Below are 17,709 nucleotides of genomic sequence, written 5' to 3'. Positions count from 1 at the left end.
TATTTAATTCTCCTAAGTAGGTATTACTATTTCTATTTTCATAGATAAGAAAACTAAAGAGAGACTGTAACTTGCCACATGTCATACAGCCAGTCAGTGATCAAACCAAGGATATTTGTTGTTTTGTTTTTTGTTTATGAGGCAGAGTCTTGTTCTGTTACCCAGACTAGAGTGCAGTGACACGATCACGGCTCACTGTAGCCTCGACATCCTGGGCTCAAGCCATCCTCCTGCCTTTGCCTCCCAAGTAGCCAGGACTACAGGCACGTGCCACCACACCTGGCTAATTTTAAATTGTTTTGTAGAGCCGAGGTCTCATTTTGTTGCCCAGGCTGGTCTGGGACTCCTGGGCTGAAGCAATCCTCTCTCCTCAGCCTCTCCAAGTGATGGGATTACAGGCATGAGCCACCATACCCACCCAAGGTGTTCTTAAATACCATACTTTGCTCCTCTCCTGGCCCGGATCTTGAGTCCCAATTGTAGCAATTAGGATTTTTTGCCGTGTTTAACATCCAAATTTTGATTTCTTTTCTAAATCTGTGAACAGTAGTCTTATATTGCCCCTGCACATAAATTTTGTCTTAATAACCTTGTAAAATTTGTAATCCCTCTAGGGCTAGAATCTAGCTTTTTAACTCTGTAGTATAGTTAGACTCCATTAGAGACTCCGTAAGTCACATAAAGGGGCAGGTAGAAAAAAAAAAACAAAAACAGCTTTACTTTTATTTTTAATTTTTTTAGAGACAAGGTCTCACTCTGTCACCCAGGCTGGAGTGCAGTAGGTGTGATCATAGCTCATTGCAGCCTTGATCAAGCAATCCTCCTACCTCTACCTCCCAAGTAGGTAGGACTACGGGTGCATGTCACCACACCTGGCTAATTTTTAAAAATTGTTTTTGTAGAGATGGGGTCTCACTGTGTTGCCTAGGCTGGTCTCAAACTCCTGGCCTCCCAAACTGTTGGCCTCCCAAGGTGTTGGGATTACAGGTATGAGCCACTGGGCCCAGTCCAGATGCCTTTTAGAATGGGATTCTGTGTTGGCAAGAATTGGATTCAGCTACTTTGAGCTCCAAAGTGGGAGCAAAACATTTCAGTTTCATCACAAAATGTAACACCCAGAAAGTCAAATGAGACTGAACTGAGGCATATCAGAAGTAGCCTGGAGTAGCCTTTCTCAGTCTTTTTACCCTGGAGAAATTCTTGAAATAATTTTCCAGTATCAGGAAATCCTTACATAAATGTTAATATCTGCTAATCACAGAATATTACTGTGATCATAAGCAATAGATATAATAATCCAATAATTGTCAATCCTTTTTTGAGAAACAAATTATCTTTTTCTATGGATACCTTATTAGCTTAGTTTTTCTGTGTGCTTCTCCTTCACCATAAAAGACATCAACCCTAACATAAATCGGTACAATAGGTAAAGAAAACTTAGCTTCCCTTTTATTTTTATTTACTACTTGATTTTTAAACCATATCCAATGGTTAGTCCAAGTTATCCAAGAAACCAAGATTGGATTTAAACAGGTAAGGATTTTATTAAGGGAAATACCTTAGAGGGAAAACACAAGGGAGACTGGAGCCCTGGAAGAGCCATCAGACCATGAAGCATGTAGGACCCCGAGTGAGGGAAGAAGGAAGAAATGTGGGGTGTTGAGTAGCCTCGACTGCCATGAGGTCTGAGGAAGGGTTAGCAAGGCTATCAGGGAGCCAAAGTCAGCCATCACGGGGGTCTAATGACATGCAGAAATGGCCTGCCATAGCATTCCTCCTGTACTCAGTCTCCAGCCAGGAGCAGTCCCTGGGAAGCGTGGCCTTAGCACCAACCCCGCAATGGAGTGCAGAGCACGGCAGCGGGGCTGAGTTCCCTCCAGGTGGAGGTCTGCAAGCTGCATTCTTATGGCCTCTGCATCTCAGAAAGCCTAAAGGTTTGCCATCAAGTCCTACTCTGCAAGTAGCTGAGAAGGTACGCTGTGTGCTATATGGTAGATTAAGGTTTGTTTCCCCTATTTAAAACTAAAGATGACTTTTTCCCCAAACTGTCTTGAAAAAAAAAGTTGTTTAGCTTACATTTCTTGAAAGTAATATTTTACTTTCTTTTTCATAAGTTATTAAAAAACATATAAGGCAAACAATAAATTTCTGTTAACTAGCAAGTTTAAGCCAAAAAGTTATAATTTACTTTTTCTAAAGGTAGGCTTGATTGATTTAATTTGAATAAAAGTTACGTTGATGGAGAAGAACAACACACGCTGGGACCTGTGGGGGGAGAGGGGAGTGACAGCATCAGGAAAAACAGCTAATGGGTGCTGGGCCTAATACCTGGGTGACGGGCTGATCTGTGCAGCAAACCATCATGGCACACGTTTACCTATGTAACAAACTTGCACATCCTGCACATGTACCCCAGAACTTAAAATAAAAGTTGATTAAAAAAAGGTTATGTTGATTTAGTTAATGTTATTTACAACATGAAAATTAGACAATGCAATTAGTACAACTATTAAAACCATAAGCCACAGAATATGAATAAAAGTATACCCTAAGACACACTTTTTAATAAAGCTTTCAAAAAATTATTTTCTACCTGAGTAACATGATTAAGCTCAAGTATAAGACTAGCAGTTATGATCATAATAATTATATATGTGTCGAATTTTTATATCTCCTCTATATACCTATGCATAAAATTTGTTACTTTTGAAACTAGAAATAAAGAACAAAGTAACTTGAAACTTGTGCTATTTTTCTGCTGTACAATAATACAATTCTGGATCAAACTTGAGATAAACACACATGGATGACATTTCAACTAAAATGAGTTGATATTTTTCCTTGCTCATGATGATTGTTAAACAAGTCAAACTTGTTCACATATGTAACGAATTGAAAAAAATGCAGCAGAATGTTTATTGCTTTCCTGTGACTAGCAGGATACTCTTCATTCACAGAAATCCAGTTGTCTAGGAGCAGATGAGTAAGCCTTATCTTGACTGCATGATCAGATGGCAGCTTACTAAGTTATTTTTCCTTTCAAAGTCAGGTTCTCAAACTGTAGAGTAGCAGTAGAAGATTCAGAGAAAAGGTTTTTCACCTTTGTGTTGAAAGAAAGAAAAAATACTGTGCCATTTTGTTCTGCGGTTCTTCAAGGTGGCTTTCTATAAAATTTAACTCTTACTAATATCTTTCCTCATTCTTAAACCCAAGTAGCAGTGGGAAAATTTTAAAATTTGCCATTGCAATATGATTTTTCTAAAAATTCAGATTTATATAAATCAAAGAATCTTGTCACTTGAAATCATGCTACTTTCTCCAAGGTCTTATAGATACTCATTCAACTGGTTCATGTGATGAAAAATATTTGCTAAGTAGTTCATTGCTGTAGCCACCACCTTCTTATTCAAAATACTCAGCAAAAGCTGGCCTACCTTGAAAATACTCATGCAATCCAATCCACCTGTTAGCTAAAGCATACTGTTGCAAGTCCTTCCTCTGCTAAGCCACAGATTTCTATATGTAGCAGGAGATGTATGTAATCTTTGTCCAAATAATAACACAATTTTTAAAACATTATGGCGTGAACTGGTCTTTATTTAACAAAGCCAACCATTTTGTAGTATCATTCAGAACTTTTATCACTTCATCTACAGGGGTATCTCTCTGTGAAGAAAGCAATATGTTGTGACAACCTCAGATCCAAGAAATTCAACAAACCCAGGCACAAGCAACATGAAGAAAATTATAGCAAGGCACAAATCAAATTTCCCCAAACTAATGATAAAGAGAAGATCCTAGGAACCAGAGAAGAAAGGCTTGTTACATATACAGGAACAAAGGTGAGGATGACTTCAGATTTCTCATCATAAAGAATGCATGTGAGAACTAGAACAAATTATTACAGTTCTGTCCTGGTTGAGAAATGACACGTGTTTTGGAAATTCATGTGTCAAGAGCAAATGATAAAGAACGAGACTCCCAGGTGTCTCGTGATATTCTTCCTTTTATCATTCTTTAATTCCCTAGGTATGCTGTGGTTCCTTGAAGCTAGGCAGAGAGCCTCCTTCAGGTCTTTATATTCCCATTGCCAATATGTGTTCCAAAAAAAAAAAGAACACTACTGGGGGGAAGCTGTCACTAGAAAACAAGAAAGACCATTATCATTCCCCTTTACTTTTATGCTACCTGTGGATTTTTATACCCACATTGTAAAATATCTATCAAGTGCAAATACACTTAATAGTTCTAATAGACGTAAGTGGAAGAAGTAGAAAGTTCACATGTATGTTAGATATCCAGTTTATCCCTTACATTTTAATAGTCCTCAATGAATAAGCTAATTCAGAAAATGAAATATTTCTTTATAGTTATATAAGGGAATCATAAAGTCATTATCCCAGTTTGATTACACAAAATGTGAGAAATTACTGCATTGTGTGTTTGTGTGTGTTTATGCAATACTATTTACTATGTGCTAAGCATTGTTCTAAGCACTTCACATATACTAATTCGCTTAATCCACATACCAATCCTGTGAGGCAGGTCTTATGATTCTCCTCATTTTGTAAGTGAGGAAACAGAGACGGAGGGTAAGATCACATGACCAGTGTGTGACAGAACGAGAATTCCAACCCAGGCAGTCAGAATCCACAGTCCATGTTCTTTACCACCTCACTATTTTGCCTTTCCACTACACAGTGTTAAACAGGGACAGAACACTGTGAAAACTAAGTTTAGGATGCTAGCCAAGCAGGAGAAAAACCAAAGTGGCCCTTTGCCAATCAGATGTTGTTTTGCTGCATCTGAAGCAACAAGACTTCTAGACATCTTTTTGTGGGAGTTTTAGTACAATCCCATTTTCCCAGGCTCTGGTTTTGTAACCTCGAATAGCCAAAGGGAGAAGAATAGATTAGCTAAAAGAATTATATTGTTGCCTTCGCGTTTGTGTTAATATAAGATGTGTGTGTTTGTGTCTTCGTTTTTAACAAAAGTTTAAAAAGTAAATAAATAATTTTGAAAGTAGAAAGAAGCTTATAGAAGAAGGATATAAAGAAAGAAAATATTTTTGTATAACTGTACAGTATGCTTATGTTTTAAGCTAAGTGTTATTACAAAGGAGTCAAAGTTTTTTTAAGTTAAAAAGCTTATAAAGTAAAAAAGTTACAGTAAGCTAAGCTGAATTTATTCTTAGAGAAAAAGAATAAATTTGTTTTATAAATTAAGCGTAGCCTAAGTGTGCAGTGTTTATAAAGTGTACAGTAGTGTACAGTAATGTCCTAGGCCTTCCCATTCACTCACCACTCACTTATCAAATCACCCAGCAACTTCCAATCCTACAAGCTTCATTCATGGGAAGTGTCCTATACAGGTGTACCATTTTTGTTTACCTTTTATATTGTATTTTTACTGTACTTTTTTTATATTTAGATACACAAACACTGACTCTTGTATTACAACAGTAACAAGCTGTGCAGGTTTGTAACCTAGGAGCCATAGGCTACACCACATAGCCTAGGTGTATAGTAGGCTATACCACCTAGGTGTGTGTATGATGTTCACACAACGACAAAATTACTAATGACACATTTCTCAGAACATATTCCCATCATTAAGTGATGCCTTGAGGCAGGAGATTAGGGTCTGGAGGCAGGGAACCTAAGGCCAATTCATACTGACTTCCTAGAACTAAATCAAAAGGAAAACCCCAACTTTCCATGCCCAAGTAACAAAAGGACCAGAGGCTACTCCCTTTCCACCGCCACCTTTTCTGTGTGGCAGACGAAAAACTGAAAGTACCTCTGATTGGTCCACTCCCACAACCAGTCAGGTTGGTTGTGGGCCAAGTCTTCTTTTGCACAGGAGTATAACTTTGTAACTTCACTTCAGCCTCTGATTGGTCACTTTCTGCAACTAATCAGACTGATCACGGGGCACTACTTCATTTACATATGGAGTACACCAAGCAACCAATGGGAAACCCCTAGCGGGTAGTTAATCCCCAGAAAATTCTGTAACCAGGCCCTTGAGCCACTTGCTTGGGCCCACTCCCACCCTGTGGAGTGTGCTTTCATTTTCAATAAGTCTCTGCTTTTGTTGCTTCATTCTTTCCTTGCTTTGTTTGCAAGTTTTGTCCAATTCTTTGTTCAAAATGCCAAGAACCTGAACACAATAACTAGAGTTGAGAAATACTACTTTTAATTATATAATTATGCTGTTATTTTTCTAATTTGAAAAATGCATTGACTTGTTTTTTTGAGAAGAACTATAATGGGCAGAGTTGTTTGTGTAAAAATTGCACTGCACTTTTTCAAAATTACCTGATGTTGAAATACATTCAAAGTAATTGGATACAATAAATGCTTAACCTTTTGCACTACGAAGTCAAGAAGATGAATTATGTGTCTATGGAGCTATGAACTCTAACAGTGTACTTTATCCCTCTTCCCCTTGCCCTAGGCCCAGCTCTCTGAGAGGCCTAAACTATGTTAAAAATAAAAATGTGAAAAAAGGAAAAGTAATTCAAACTGACAACTGAATGCCCTATTTTCTACTTTTTACTTTTCAATAAGAGGTAGGGGTGTTTCAAGTTTTGCAGACTAGAGCTTGTCAATTTTGGTTAAGTTCAAATCCAGTTTTTCTGGTTGAAAAGTGAAATTAGAGAGCATTAGGTTAGTGTTAGATTTTTTAAATGAAATTTGTTATTTACAGTGGAAAAATTAAATCTTAATATAATGCTAATTTTCAAGGTGACTGATTTAGGATGTGCTTCACATGTTCACTGTTTCTCTCCCCACCATTTTATTTTTCTCCATTGCCATAATTAAAATCCAGCACAGGGAGAAGGGGATCATTCAATGTAGACAATGGGTTTCTCCTCTCTCCTTATCCCTTTCAACTCCCTTTTTTTCTTATTCCTATTCTATTTTCCCCTTTCCCTCATCTTCCCACTCTCCCTCCCTTTCCTGCATTTCTCCTTTTCCTTTAGTCAAAGAGACAGAAGCAGAATTGGTATCTGGAAGTAGTAAAATACAATGATGGAAGTAGGGATTTCCTCATCACCATCACTAAGTTTTGTCACCACTGAAAGCTACTAGAAATAGTCTGCACTTGGCAGATTTTTCATCTCTCATTATCTCCTATTTAATATTTTTAAACTTTAAAAGGTTATGGGCATACAGAACAGCACATAACACATATATGCAGAGTTTTATTCACTGCCATTAACTCTTCAACTGACTAGCCTTTGGATACTACACCCTTCCCTCTGATCTTGCTCTGACAAGGGTCACAGTAACTTAATTGTAATTACTATGTTGATCACTACATTTTATTTTTCAGAGTCCCATTTAGTTCCTTTTCAAATCTGCTTTATCTTTTTAAGTCTCTCCTGTTCTTTGCTCATATTTTAAAGCCTCCGTTTAAAATAAATTTTGCGGCCAGGCATGGTGGCTCATGCCTGTAATTCAAGCATTTAGGGAGGCCGAGGTGGGTGGATCACCTGAGGTCAGGAGTTCGAGACCAGACTGGCCAACATGGCAAAACGCTGTCTCTACTAAAAATACAAAAATTAGCCTGCAGTGGTGGTGCACACCTGTAATCCAAGCTACTCAGGAGGCTGACAGGAGAATCACTCGAACCCAGGAGGCAGAGGTTGCAGTGAGCTGAGATCGCGCCACTGCACTCCAACCTGGGCGACAGAGCAAGACTCAGTCTCAAAAAATAAATTAAATTAAATTAGTTTTGCTATTTTTTATATTCTATACCTAAACTTTTGCTGCTTTTACATTCACTACACAATAAATTCAGGAACTGCAGTCTGAGCATATCTGATTCTGCTTTCCACTGCTCCTGCTGGTGCTTACTCACAGTGCCTTGTGAGCTCTTGTTCTCTGGAAGTTTATCCATGGAAATTCTTTGAGGCCCATATAAAAGTTGTGTTCCTTCAGAGAGGATTTGGGTTTACTCCTACCAATCTCCTGCAAGCACTACCATCTTAAATTAAATGCTCAGCTTGATGGTTTAGGAACAACACCTAGAGTTAAGTTCACAGTGCAAATCTACCTGCAGTCAGGCTCCCATTTTCAAATTCTCAGGCAAGATGTTTTTATTCCTCCCACCAAAAGCCAAGCTTAAGACAAGAACATTGTCTTGCTGCCTCTCCTGTGCTACAAGTTTATTTCTAATTCTCTTTCACTGTGTAGTCTTTTGTGGTCTCAACCTTATAGGAGACTTCCTCCTGCATTTCCATCTTGGACAGGCTCTAAATTATAGTTCCCTAGTAACTCCCACAGCCATCAAAACAGAATCTGAAAATTACCAGGATTGGGCATATAACCTCCAGTCAAAAGGCAGCTTGGGTATCACTTACCGCCTAGTCTACCCACTTTTTTTGCGGTTTTTTTATCTTAAAAAAAAAAAAAAAGTAAACTTTTACTGAAAAAAAGCACAAAGCAGTGCAAATATTCTGAGTATATGTGAAAGCTGGATGAATTTTTCACAACTGAATACTTCTACATAACCACCAGCTAAATCAAGAGAAGGAACATTAGCAATCCTTCCCTCCATCTCCTTTGCAGCCACTAACTCTATCAGGAATAATTATACTCTGACTTCCAACAGAGGTAATTTATATGTGTATGTGTGTGTGTTTGTATTTTATATAAAATGGCAATGATTTTCACTTCTACTTGTTTTAATCTATGCAGATTCTATACTTTTTTGTCAGCTCAGTGATACATTTAAAATGATAGAGTTTTCTATTTTTTTAAATTTTAATTTACAGGGCCATGCTAGTCTTCTCTGTATTGTTCCAATTTTAGTATATGTGCTGCCAAAGTGAGCACTTTTTAAATATTTTATTTAGCATTTTTTGTTGTTTTCAGCACAAGCGTCATTCAAGGAATCTAATCTTCCGTACAGGTGGTCAATGACTTTCTTGTTAAATCCAATCGACTTTTCTTAGTCCTCCTTTTACTTGCTCTCTGTGTATCCCTTCTTTTTCCTGAAATGTACTCTTCCCTGGCTTCCATGAGCGCACACTCCTAGACAGTCTCTTATTGCATTGATTTTATTAAGCAATTATTTACTGTAGTTATTTGAATAAATGATGCTCCCCTACTCCTTTATTGTAAATTCTTTGAGAATAGAACTTTTATCTTAATCATGTATATAGTGCTCAATATTGTGCTAATTCATTCAATCAACCAATATTTACTGAACATGTTCTATCTGCCAGGACTGTTCAGGGACTGTGTAACAAAATTGCCAAGGCATTTAAGGTCCCTCCTATCCTGGACCTTAAATTTGTTAGGGCACATTGTAGGTATTCAAAAAAGTGCTAAAATGAATGATACAATGAAGAGTAGCAAGAGCAAAGAAGAAAAGAGGGAAACTGTCAGCCACAAAAGAAGATAAGGTTATGTTTAGAAGAATGGCAATAAAAATGGCTTCAAGAGAAAGTGTTAAAATTAGCTGCCTAAGGTGAGTATTCTAGAACCAAATCTAGGTTTAGAGTGACAGATAGTGCCCACGATGAGAATAAGCTGGCTTAACTGGAGTAGGGAAATTTAGAAATAGGAAGCTAAACAATCTCCAACTGCTTTTGAATATCTTGCTTTTTATTACAGCTCTGCTATGTGTACATACCTCATTTAAGGGCATTGACAAATAAGTGAAGCTGAAGACAATGATTGTAAGAAGTACATTTCATCATTCTCCTTCTCCAAGCTTCTCCCTCAAAGGACAGAGACCTGTTCTCCCTCTCTCTCTGCATTTCAAATCCCTCTTTTATTATTTCTTCAAACATTTACACTTCTGCTTCTCACTTACGTGTGTCTTCTCAATTTCTATCTCTAGGTTCTCTGGGGTTATCTTTGTTTCTTCTCTGTATTTTTCTATTTATAGTCCCTTCACTTTTTTCCTTCCTGTCACTCCTATGCCTTTATGTGTCTTGGTAAACTCTTTAAGCATAGGTATTGAAAGTTCAGTTCTTGACATTTTCACTTCTTACATTCTTCTTCAGTGATCATAGCCAGTTTCATGATTTAAACTAGCAATTCTATGTGGCTGAATTCCAGATCTGACTTTCTAGCTCTAACCTTTCTCTTTTGTCAATCTAGTCAACTACCTCATCAAGAGTTTATGAATGCCTGCCATATTGGTTGAATTTCAATGTTCTATGTAACATAATAAAAGTTCACAGCATATGAACGTTCTTACCAACATTTACTAGGTGGATGGCTCTTGACTTTGTGCTATGTATCTTGCTGACAAAGGCTAGCATTTTCATAATCTGCATTCCTGTCCCCCACAAATCACCACACAGAATTTGAAAAACAAACATCAGTGGCCTTAAAAAGTGCTTTGTTTAAATAAAAATTCTTAAGAATTTAAGCCTTTACTTACTTTGTGTTTGTTGTTTGTTTTGGTCTATGATGCTTTGGCTTTCATAAAAAACCCCTAAAGGAATAGTATGATTCTTAAAGTTATTCTGTTGATATGTATAGTGTGCATTGCAAAGCAGAATTTATTAAAGTGAAAAAGAACAAGCTTTTGGTAAATGAGCTCTATTTTAAGATTAGCACTCTAAATGTGATATTTATTCATTGTAAATATGAAATTACAGAGAAATAATAAGAGAAGATTGACCCCATGTCCTAAAAATGCTAAAATGTTGAAATAAACTTTTCTGACTAGTAGATATATGCACTAAACCAAAACCACTCTATAACTCAGGTTTCAACAACCTGGTTATTCCTTAAAATGCTATGAAGATAAAATGGAAATCTGTCAACTAAAACTTTACATGGACTTTCAAAACTGTTTGCAGTAACCTTCAGAAATAGGAAAATAAAACAAGTTTCTGGCAAATAAGTAAATGTATTAAATTTGGCAATTGGTCATTCGACTAGTTGATTCTTGACAAACTGACCTGTGTTAAAAGATAAGCTTAGGGCCGTTACAATTTTAAAGAGTCTATTTGAGCAGACAGCAATTCATGAATCAGGTAGCACCAAATCACAAGCAGTTTGGGCTTCACCAAGGAGGCATGAAGAGAGAACCTTTATAAGGGGTTCATGAAAGCAAGACAAAGAAACTATTCTACTGTTTAAGGTGGAGAGTCTCTAGTTGGAAGTTAGTTGAAGGTTTTTGATTGGTACAGCTCCCAATTAGAGCTTTGTTGGCAGTTTCTGATTGGTTGAGTTACTCTGAGTTGGGTTTCAGTTTGCTTATGTAGGAACCCAGAATGCAGCCTAATGGCCTCCTAATTTTTTTGACATCTATAAAAATAAGCAGATAGAGGTAGGCCATCCTGTTTAGCTTCCCTAAACCACCTTGGATCACAGAATTAGATGAGGTTCGGAAAGCTGCTAGAGAGGATTTGCCATGGCCAAGGGATGCAATGGATAGCTCTGTGTCAAGGGCTGTAGTCTAGCTGGGGCCAAATGGGAGTCAAACCCAAACATGTAATGGGCTTACGGCACCAGTGAGAGCCAAGGTGAGACAGTCTCAGCTAAGCAGTCACTAATGGCCAGTGACTAAGGCAGTGAAAAGCCAACCCACTACTGACACCAGGTTCAGTCTTTAAGGGTAAAGGTCAGCAGGGCAAGTATACAGCCAGAAAGAGCACAGACATTTCTCCAAAGACCAGAGATAACAGAGGGGAGTTCAAGGAGAGCACCTGAGCCTGAGGATTTCACCTTCATGGCAATGCTGAGAGGCTGATGAAGCTGCACACCCCTTTTCCATATACCCACGTGCTGCCTTGAGGAGAAAATTAGGGGAATGCATGAGCCACTTGAGAGACCAAATATTTTTATCAGAGAGGCACTAAACAGAACCTACAAGTACTATTTAAATTATCAGAGTGAACTAAGACTTAAGAGAGATTAGATATTTACACTTCTTCCCTCAGTTACAAATTGGAACTTCAGGTATTAGGAAGCCAGATTAATCACAAATGAAATAAAGAAATTATATTTCTCATTACATATCCAAATTGTAGTATGAGGTAAAATTTGTGATCTTGCTGTGTTTATTGTTCAAATACTCTATATCATTTATTTTTTACCTTCTTGATCTGTCAAAAACAGAATGTTAAATAATTCCATTACATTTATGTTTCTATCAATTTATCCCATATGACTAATAATTTTTGCTTTATCCCTTTAAGTATTACTTTATTTATAAAATACAGCTTTATTATTATCACCATCATTATGCCTATCATTTACATAAGATAATCATTCTGGCCAAACTTGCTTTTTGCTTAAAATTTTACTTTGTTAGTATATTGCCACTCCTAACTTTCAGTTTATTTGTTCTTTCTTTACTTTAAAATGTTGTGTGACGTTTTGCTTAAGATATGTCTCCTGTAAACAGCATATGGTGTTTTGTTTGTTTGTTTGTTTTTTAGATTGAGTCTCACTCTGTCACCTAGGCTGGGGTACAATGGCGTGATCTCAGCTGACTGAAACCTCTGCCTCCCGGGTTCAGGAGATTCTCCTGCCTCAGCCTCCCAAGTAGGTAGGATTGCAAGCATGCATCACCATGCCCAGCTAATTTTTCTATTTTTATTTGAGATGGGGTTTCACCATGTTGGCCAGGCTGGTCTTGAACTCCTGACCCCAAGTGATCTTCCCCCCTTGGCCTCCCAAAGTGCTGGGATTACAGGTATGAGCTACCACGCCCAGCCTGTTTTGGTTTAACTTAATACTAGAACAAAGTATTAGACATTTTTCACTCTCCCTATGTTCATTAAAAACATTACCATGCTTTTATTTTCCCAGTCCATTCTGGGTCTTTGTTAACATAATCTGGGATGTCTATACTCAGACAATATTGCCAAAACATCATCATAGCTTATATTTTAAGGGCTTTTCCTTTCCAAGTTATTTTTCTTATTTCATATTTTTATAGTTTACATTTCTTATTTTTATATATCTTACTTTTATAGCTGTACTTACAATTAGATATCTATATTTAAATGGTTTTAAAACTAACTGCCATTTTTTTTACAATGCTAACAGTTTCTTGTGTTTTTCAGTTTTTAGTCTGCTAGAGTTTATATATTGTTTTTTAATTTGAGGTAGATTACATGCGTGGTATGATAAATTGCTGAAGTCTGAACTCTTGCATAAGACAGAATAATTTTCTGTTGCCTTTACACAAGAATAACAAGCTGGGTGGGCATAAAATCATTTGCTTACAACTCTTCTCCCTTAAAATCTATGGAGAGTCATCAGTCTCTTCTATCATTTGAGCTACAAAGCAACCTGAAGACAAACTGATCGTGTGTGTGTGTGTGTGTAACTTTTTCTGACTGGATGCTTTGTGAGCTGTCTTGATAGTTTAAAATGAACAATCTCTCTCCATTGATATTCTCTGCTATTCAGTAATTAGTATTCCCAGTACCTATTCCTATTTTCAGTTCAAGCATATAATGGAATTTAATTTTGATTATTGCAAATTTAGAGTTTGGGTTGTTTACTTTCTGTCACCTCATCATTTTTATTCCATGACCTTGTTACTGGTGCCCTGGGTTCTTGAGCTCTCCCATGATAGAAATCAAGAGAGATCACCAAACATAGCAACAAAAGAGTTTTATGCAGCTTGCGCACAAGGGAGTCAGCACTGAAAGGAAAGGGGAATGGGTTAATCCCTGAGGATAGTGTGTGGGTATGTTTTATAGGGCCTTTCTACATGGAAGGATTACATCAGGGCATGTATATAAGTCTTTCTAGCATTTGTGCAGTGGCTCAACATACTTCTTCATACATTGTATGCATCCTCAGCATTATAAATCTCTACCCCAGGCAAGATTTTTAGCATTAAAAGGAGGAAGGGGTTGAAGTCTGTCTCCAGATCCCTGAGGAAGTCCCTAGCCCCCTCCATTAAGAACTTGCATTTGATAACTTCTTGGATCTTTTGTTACTGATTGGCTGAGAGTTAGGTAAGCTAGAGCTTGAGTAAGGGGCTTTTGCTCTCTTCCTCCAGTTCATATTCAAACAGGAAACCAACCAACCTGCTTTTCTCAACCTTATCTTCTGCATTCTGGGAAATTGTTTCCAGTTTATCATGAAAATTACTAATTGAACATTTTACAATGTTAATCTTGCTCCTTACCATCTCCAATGAAGACTTTAATTCTGATACTCTATTTTTGCTTTCCTGGAAAGTTGCTCATTTTGGTTATCTCACCATCTCAGTCTGCTGAATGTGTATCTTCAGCACTGCTTCATAGAGCCCATGTATTTTTGCATCTTAATGAAGAAAAGTGCATATTTTCTATAGGTTGTTTCTGTTTTGCAAAGAAAAGCCACTGCATGCTCTTAACTCTGAACTTTCATAATAATTTTCATAGGTTGTATCCTTTCTCCCTCCCAACACAGAGCTATTAGGGTACATTATTTATTTGTTGGTTGAAGGATACATAGAATGTTATCCCTCTCACTATCCACTTGGGTGTTCCAAGGTTTTCTTTCTTACCTAGACCTCATTTAGAGATGGCTGTGAATGTCCTAAGCCAGTGTGTAGTATGGCTATGCTGGACTAAAGTGGGATCTCTTATGTCTGTAATTGCTGGATGGGAATTTATTTTTAAAAATCTGAAGTACTCTGCAATGCAATTTATGAAAATGATGGTACCCTGCAAATATATTGCTCCCAGTGCTCTAAGAAGGCTGTATACCCATATTGATTCTCCTTTACTCTCTACAGTCCTCCATATTGAGACTTGTATTCCCTGAATGTGGGATGTGAAATAGTGGAAAGCAGAGTTGGCTACCTAATTTGCAGGGCCCAGTGCAAAATGAAAATATGGGGCCCCTTAAAATAAAGGTGTTGTTAAAGGTACTAATATAGAAGCATTTCCCTTTCTTCTGCAGTCTCTCTTTGGACCTATCATGCTGGTTTTTTAAATTTGCTATTGAATGTCACACACCTTTGGGCACAGGTACATTTGCTGGACAAGTGCAGACCCTCACAGGTGCCTGTGCCCACCCTGCAGTCCACTGCCACAATAATGCACCCTGTCCTGGCTGGGTGTGGGAAAGCCAATCTCCCCTTCCCATGTGTCTGCCTTCCCAACCCAGAGCCATGGGTAACTACCAAGAGATTACAACCTGTCAGAGCTGCTCAGTACCTGGATTGGGGTGAGTGAGCAGCTCACCCCAGCCAATCCCCACCTAATGCACCGCAGCACTATCAGCCTGTGGCAAAATACCTCCTGCCATGCCTTACCCAATATGCCCTTGGGCAACATGCCCAACCTCAACCTCTGTGAATTTGTGCCCAGGCCCTGCCAGGGGAGGAAGCTAGCAGTGGTCACCAGGCAGGAGTGGGGAGAAAGAAGCTGGGTGGCACTTTGGGAGCCGAGGGGGGCAGATCACGAGGTCAGGAGATCGAGACCATCCTGGCTAACATGGTGAAACCCCGTCTCCACTAAAAATACAAAAAATTAGCCAGGTGTGGTTGCGTACACCTGTAGTCTCAGCTACTCAGGAGGCCTAGGCAGGAGAATCGCCTGAACCCGGGAGGCGGAGGTTGCAGTGAGCCAAGATCACGCCACTGCACTCCAGCGTGGGTGACAGAGTGAGACTCCGTTTCAAAAAAAAAAAAAAAAAGGTGGGTGGGATCTGTAGTGACAAAGGTCGCAGAGCTGGCAGCTGAGAGCCTGTCCTAAGAGGCAAGAGAAAGGACCATGTACACCTAGGCCTCAAGCCCCAGTGTGTGTTCCATTGCCCCATCAGACTTCACTTTCCAACCTCTTAAATGATTTACAAATCTACTTATTTTAAAAAGCTGTCCAGACCTTTTGTGTTTTTCTGTGCCTGCAAGGACATTTTACTAAGTTAACATAATGCAAAGATAATTCTTTGCCTGATGATATTTTCACTCACAATATTACTTAGACCTTAAGAAAGGTAAAGAAGACTCCTTCCTTTCCTTTTAACAACTCTGTACTGGTGTATCCAGCACCACGAACCTCTAAGGCCTCCTCTATTCACTGAAACAGGAGAGCAGACAGGTAGAGTATAAGGAAGTGGAGAACAAGTTTGTTTGTTTTTCTAATAGCTGACTCTAGAATTCTTTTAAGATGACTCTCTGTTAAGGAAAAAAATGTTTTGTAAGCTGCCTGGGGTAGAGGGTGAGATACAAAGTTACTTGCACAAGCGCTAAAAGTTGCTTGCTTGCTAAATTGAAGTGCGTGAAACAAAGAGGAATTTGTCTTGCTGAAAGCGGAAGTGAAAATGCATAATGGAGAGGGATTCTCCCTGAGATGACGGAAGGCTCTACGCTCTGGGTGGTCTTTCTATCTCTGGGAGATCCAAATTTATAGAATGTGGGATAATTTTTTTTCTGAGGTGAAAATACAAAATCTTAAAAATAATAGCCAACACACTTCTCATTCCCAGTAATTCTTGTCCTATAGCTTGACTGCTTCAGGGAAAACACAAATAATGGTGAGAACAAAGAAGTCTTTGCTTAGCTTTGACTTTCAAAGTAGACCAAAGGGGGGGAAAAAAAAAAAAGAGTGCAGTAGAAACAATAATCTGGAAAGCAAGGTTTTCACTTGCAAGAGCCAGGCTAGTTCGGAAAGGAAAGGAAAAAAAAAAAAAAGATTTGTGATTCTGAGAAGCTAAGAAACTACTAAGGACTGAAGGGGTTCAGGTCATGCCACCCAAAAACATGCCACTTCGGCATAAGGATTATTTGAGCTGAAGGCAACTGAGAATCAACAGATGCAGGAAGTGTTCTCTGCTCTCCTCTCGTTTGCCTAAAAGTAGGGAACACATTTTCCTTGTGAAGGTATTGTCCTATAACAGAACTTAGGTCTGGCTATTCACAGTTTGAAAAGCCAGATACATGAGATGCCAAATGTGGTGAAAGGAAAGCAGTTTTAATAAAATGCTAGCAGTTGAGGACATGTCCGGACTCGACTCTCAAAATGATAACTCAAATTTTAAGGCTGACTGAAGGGGTTTATAAAGGGGAAACCTGGTGTGGGAAACACGCAGGAATCGTATAGAGTACAGGTCTGCATGTCTTCTTCCGATGGCTATCTTGAGTTACTGTCCACCTGGAGTACTAGCTGGTCCCATGTCGACTGTGACCAGGTTGTAGATTAACCACCTTGAGGTAATCTGCAGCTGGGTCTCCAGGCCTGGGCTGTTTCAAGATTAGCCCCTGGAATTTCTTTTCTTTCTTTTTTTTTTTTTTTGCCCTGTCCCCCAGGCTGGAGTGCAGTGGTGCGGTCTCGGCTCGGCTCACTGCAAGATCCACCTCCCGGGTTCACGCCATTCTCCTGCCTCAGCCTCCAGAGCAGCTGGGACTACAGGCGCCCGCCACCACGCCCGGCTAATTTTTTTTTTTTTTTTTTTTTTTTTTTGGTATTTTTAGTAGAGACAGGGTTTCACGGTGTTAGCCAGGATGGTCTTGATCTCCAGTGATCCGCCCACCTCGGCCTCCCAAAGTGCTAGGATTATAGGCGTGAGCCACCGCGCCCGGCCAGCCCCTGGAATTTCTAAGCAAGCATACAGTTAGATAAGCACGTATAAGTTGGTCATAAGGTCACGGTATAAGGCAGTGTCCAGGGGGAAGGAGAGAAAAAAAAGGAAAAAAAACCTTTTAAATACACTTTAAGGCTAGTGGGAAGGGCTTTAAAATACATTTTAAAGCTGACACTCTTGGTTACAACTCCCCACT

At 38.7% G+C, this 17,709-nt stretch overlaps 1 non-coding gene across 1 annotated transcript; it reads right to left on the bottom strand.

Annotated features, from left to right (window-relative positions):
* Positions 1-8,742: 8,742 nt before the first annotated feature.
* LOC115934423 (U6 spliceosomal RNA) lies at positions 8,743-8,846 on the bottom strand. The gene has a single exon (XR_004070228.1). It is a non-coding gene; the product is annotated as a U6 spliceosomal RNA (small nuclear RNA).
* Positions 8,847-17,709: the final 8,863 nt, after the last annotated feature.

Source organism: Gorilla gorilla, chromosome 3 (genome assembly GCF_029281585.2).
Source record: "Gorilla gorilla gorilla isolate KB3781 chromosome 3, NHGRI_mGorGor1-v2.1_pri, whole genome shotgun sequence".
Lineage (NCBI taxonomy): Eukaryota > Metazoa > Chordata > Mammalia > Primates > Hominidae > Gorilla > Gorilla gorilla.
Note: the sequence above shows the minus strand (reverse complement) of the source record. Positions and strands in the feature narration are given on the sequence as shown.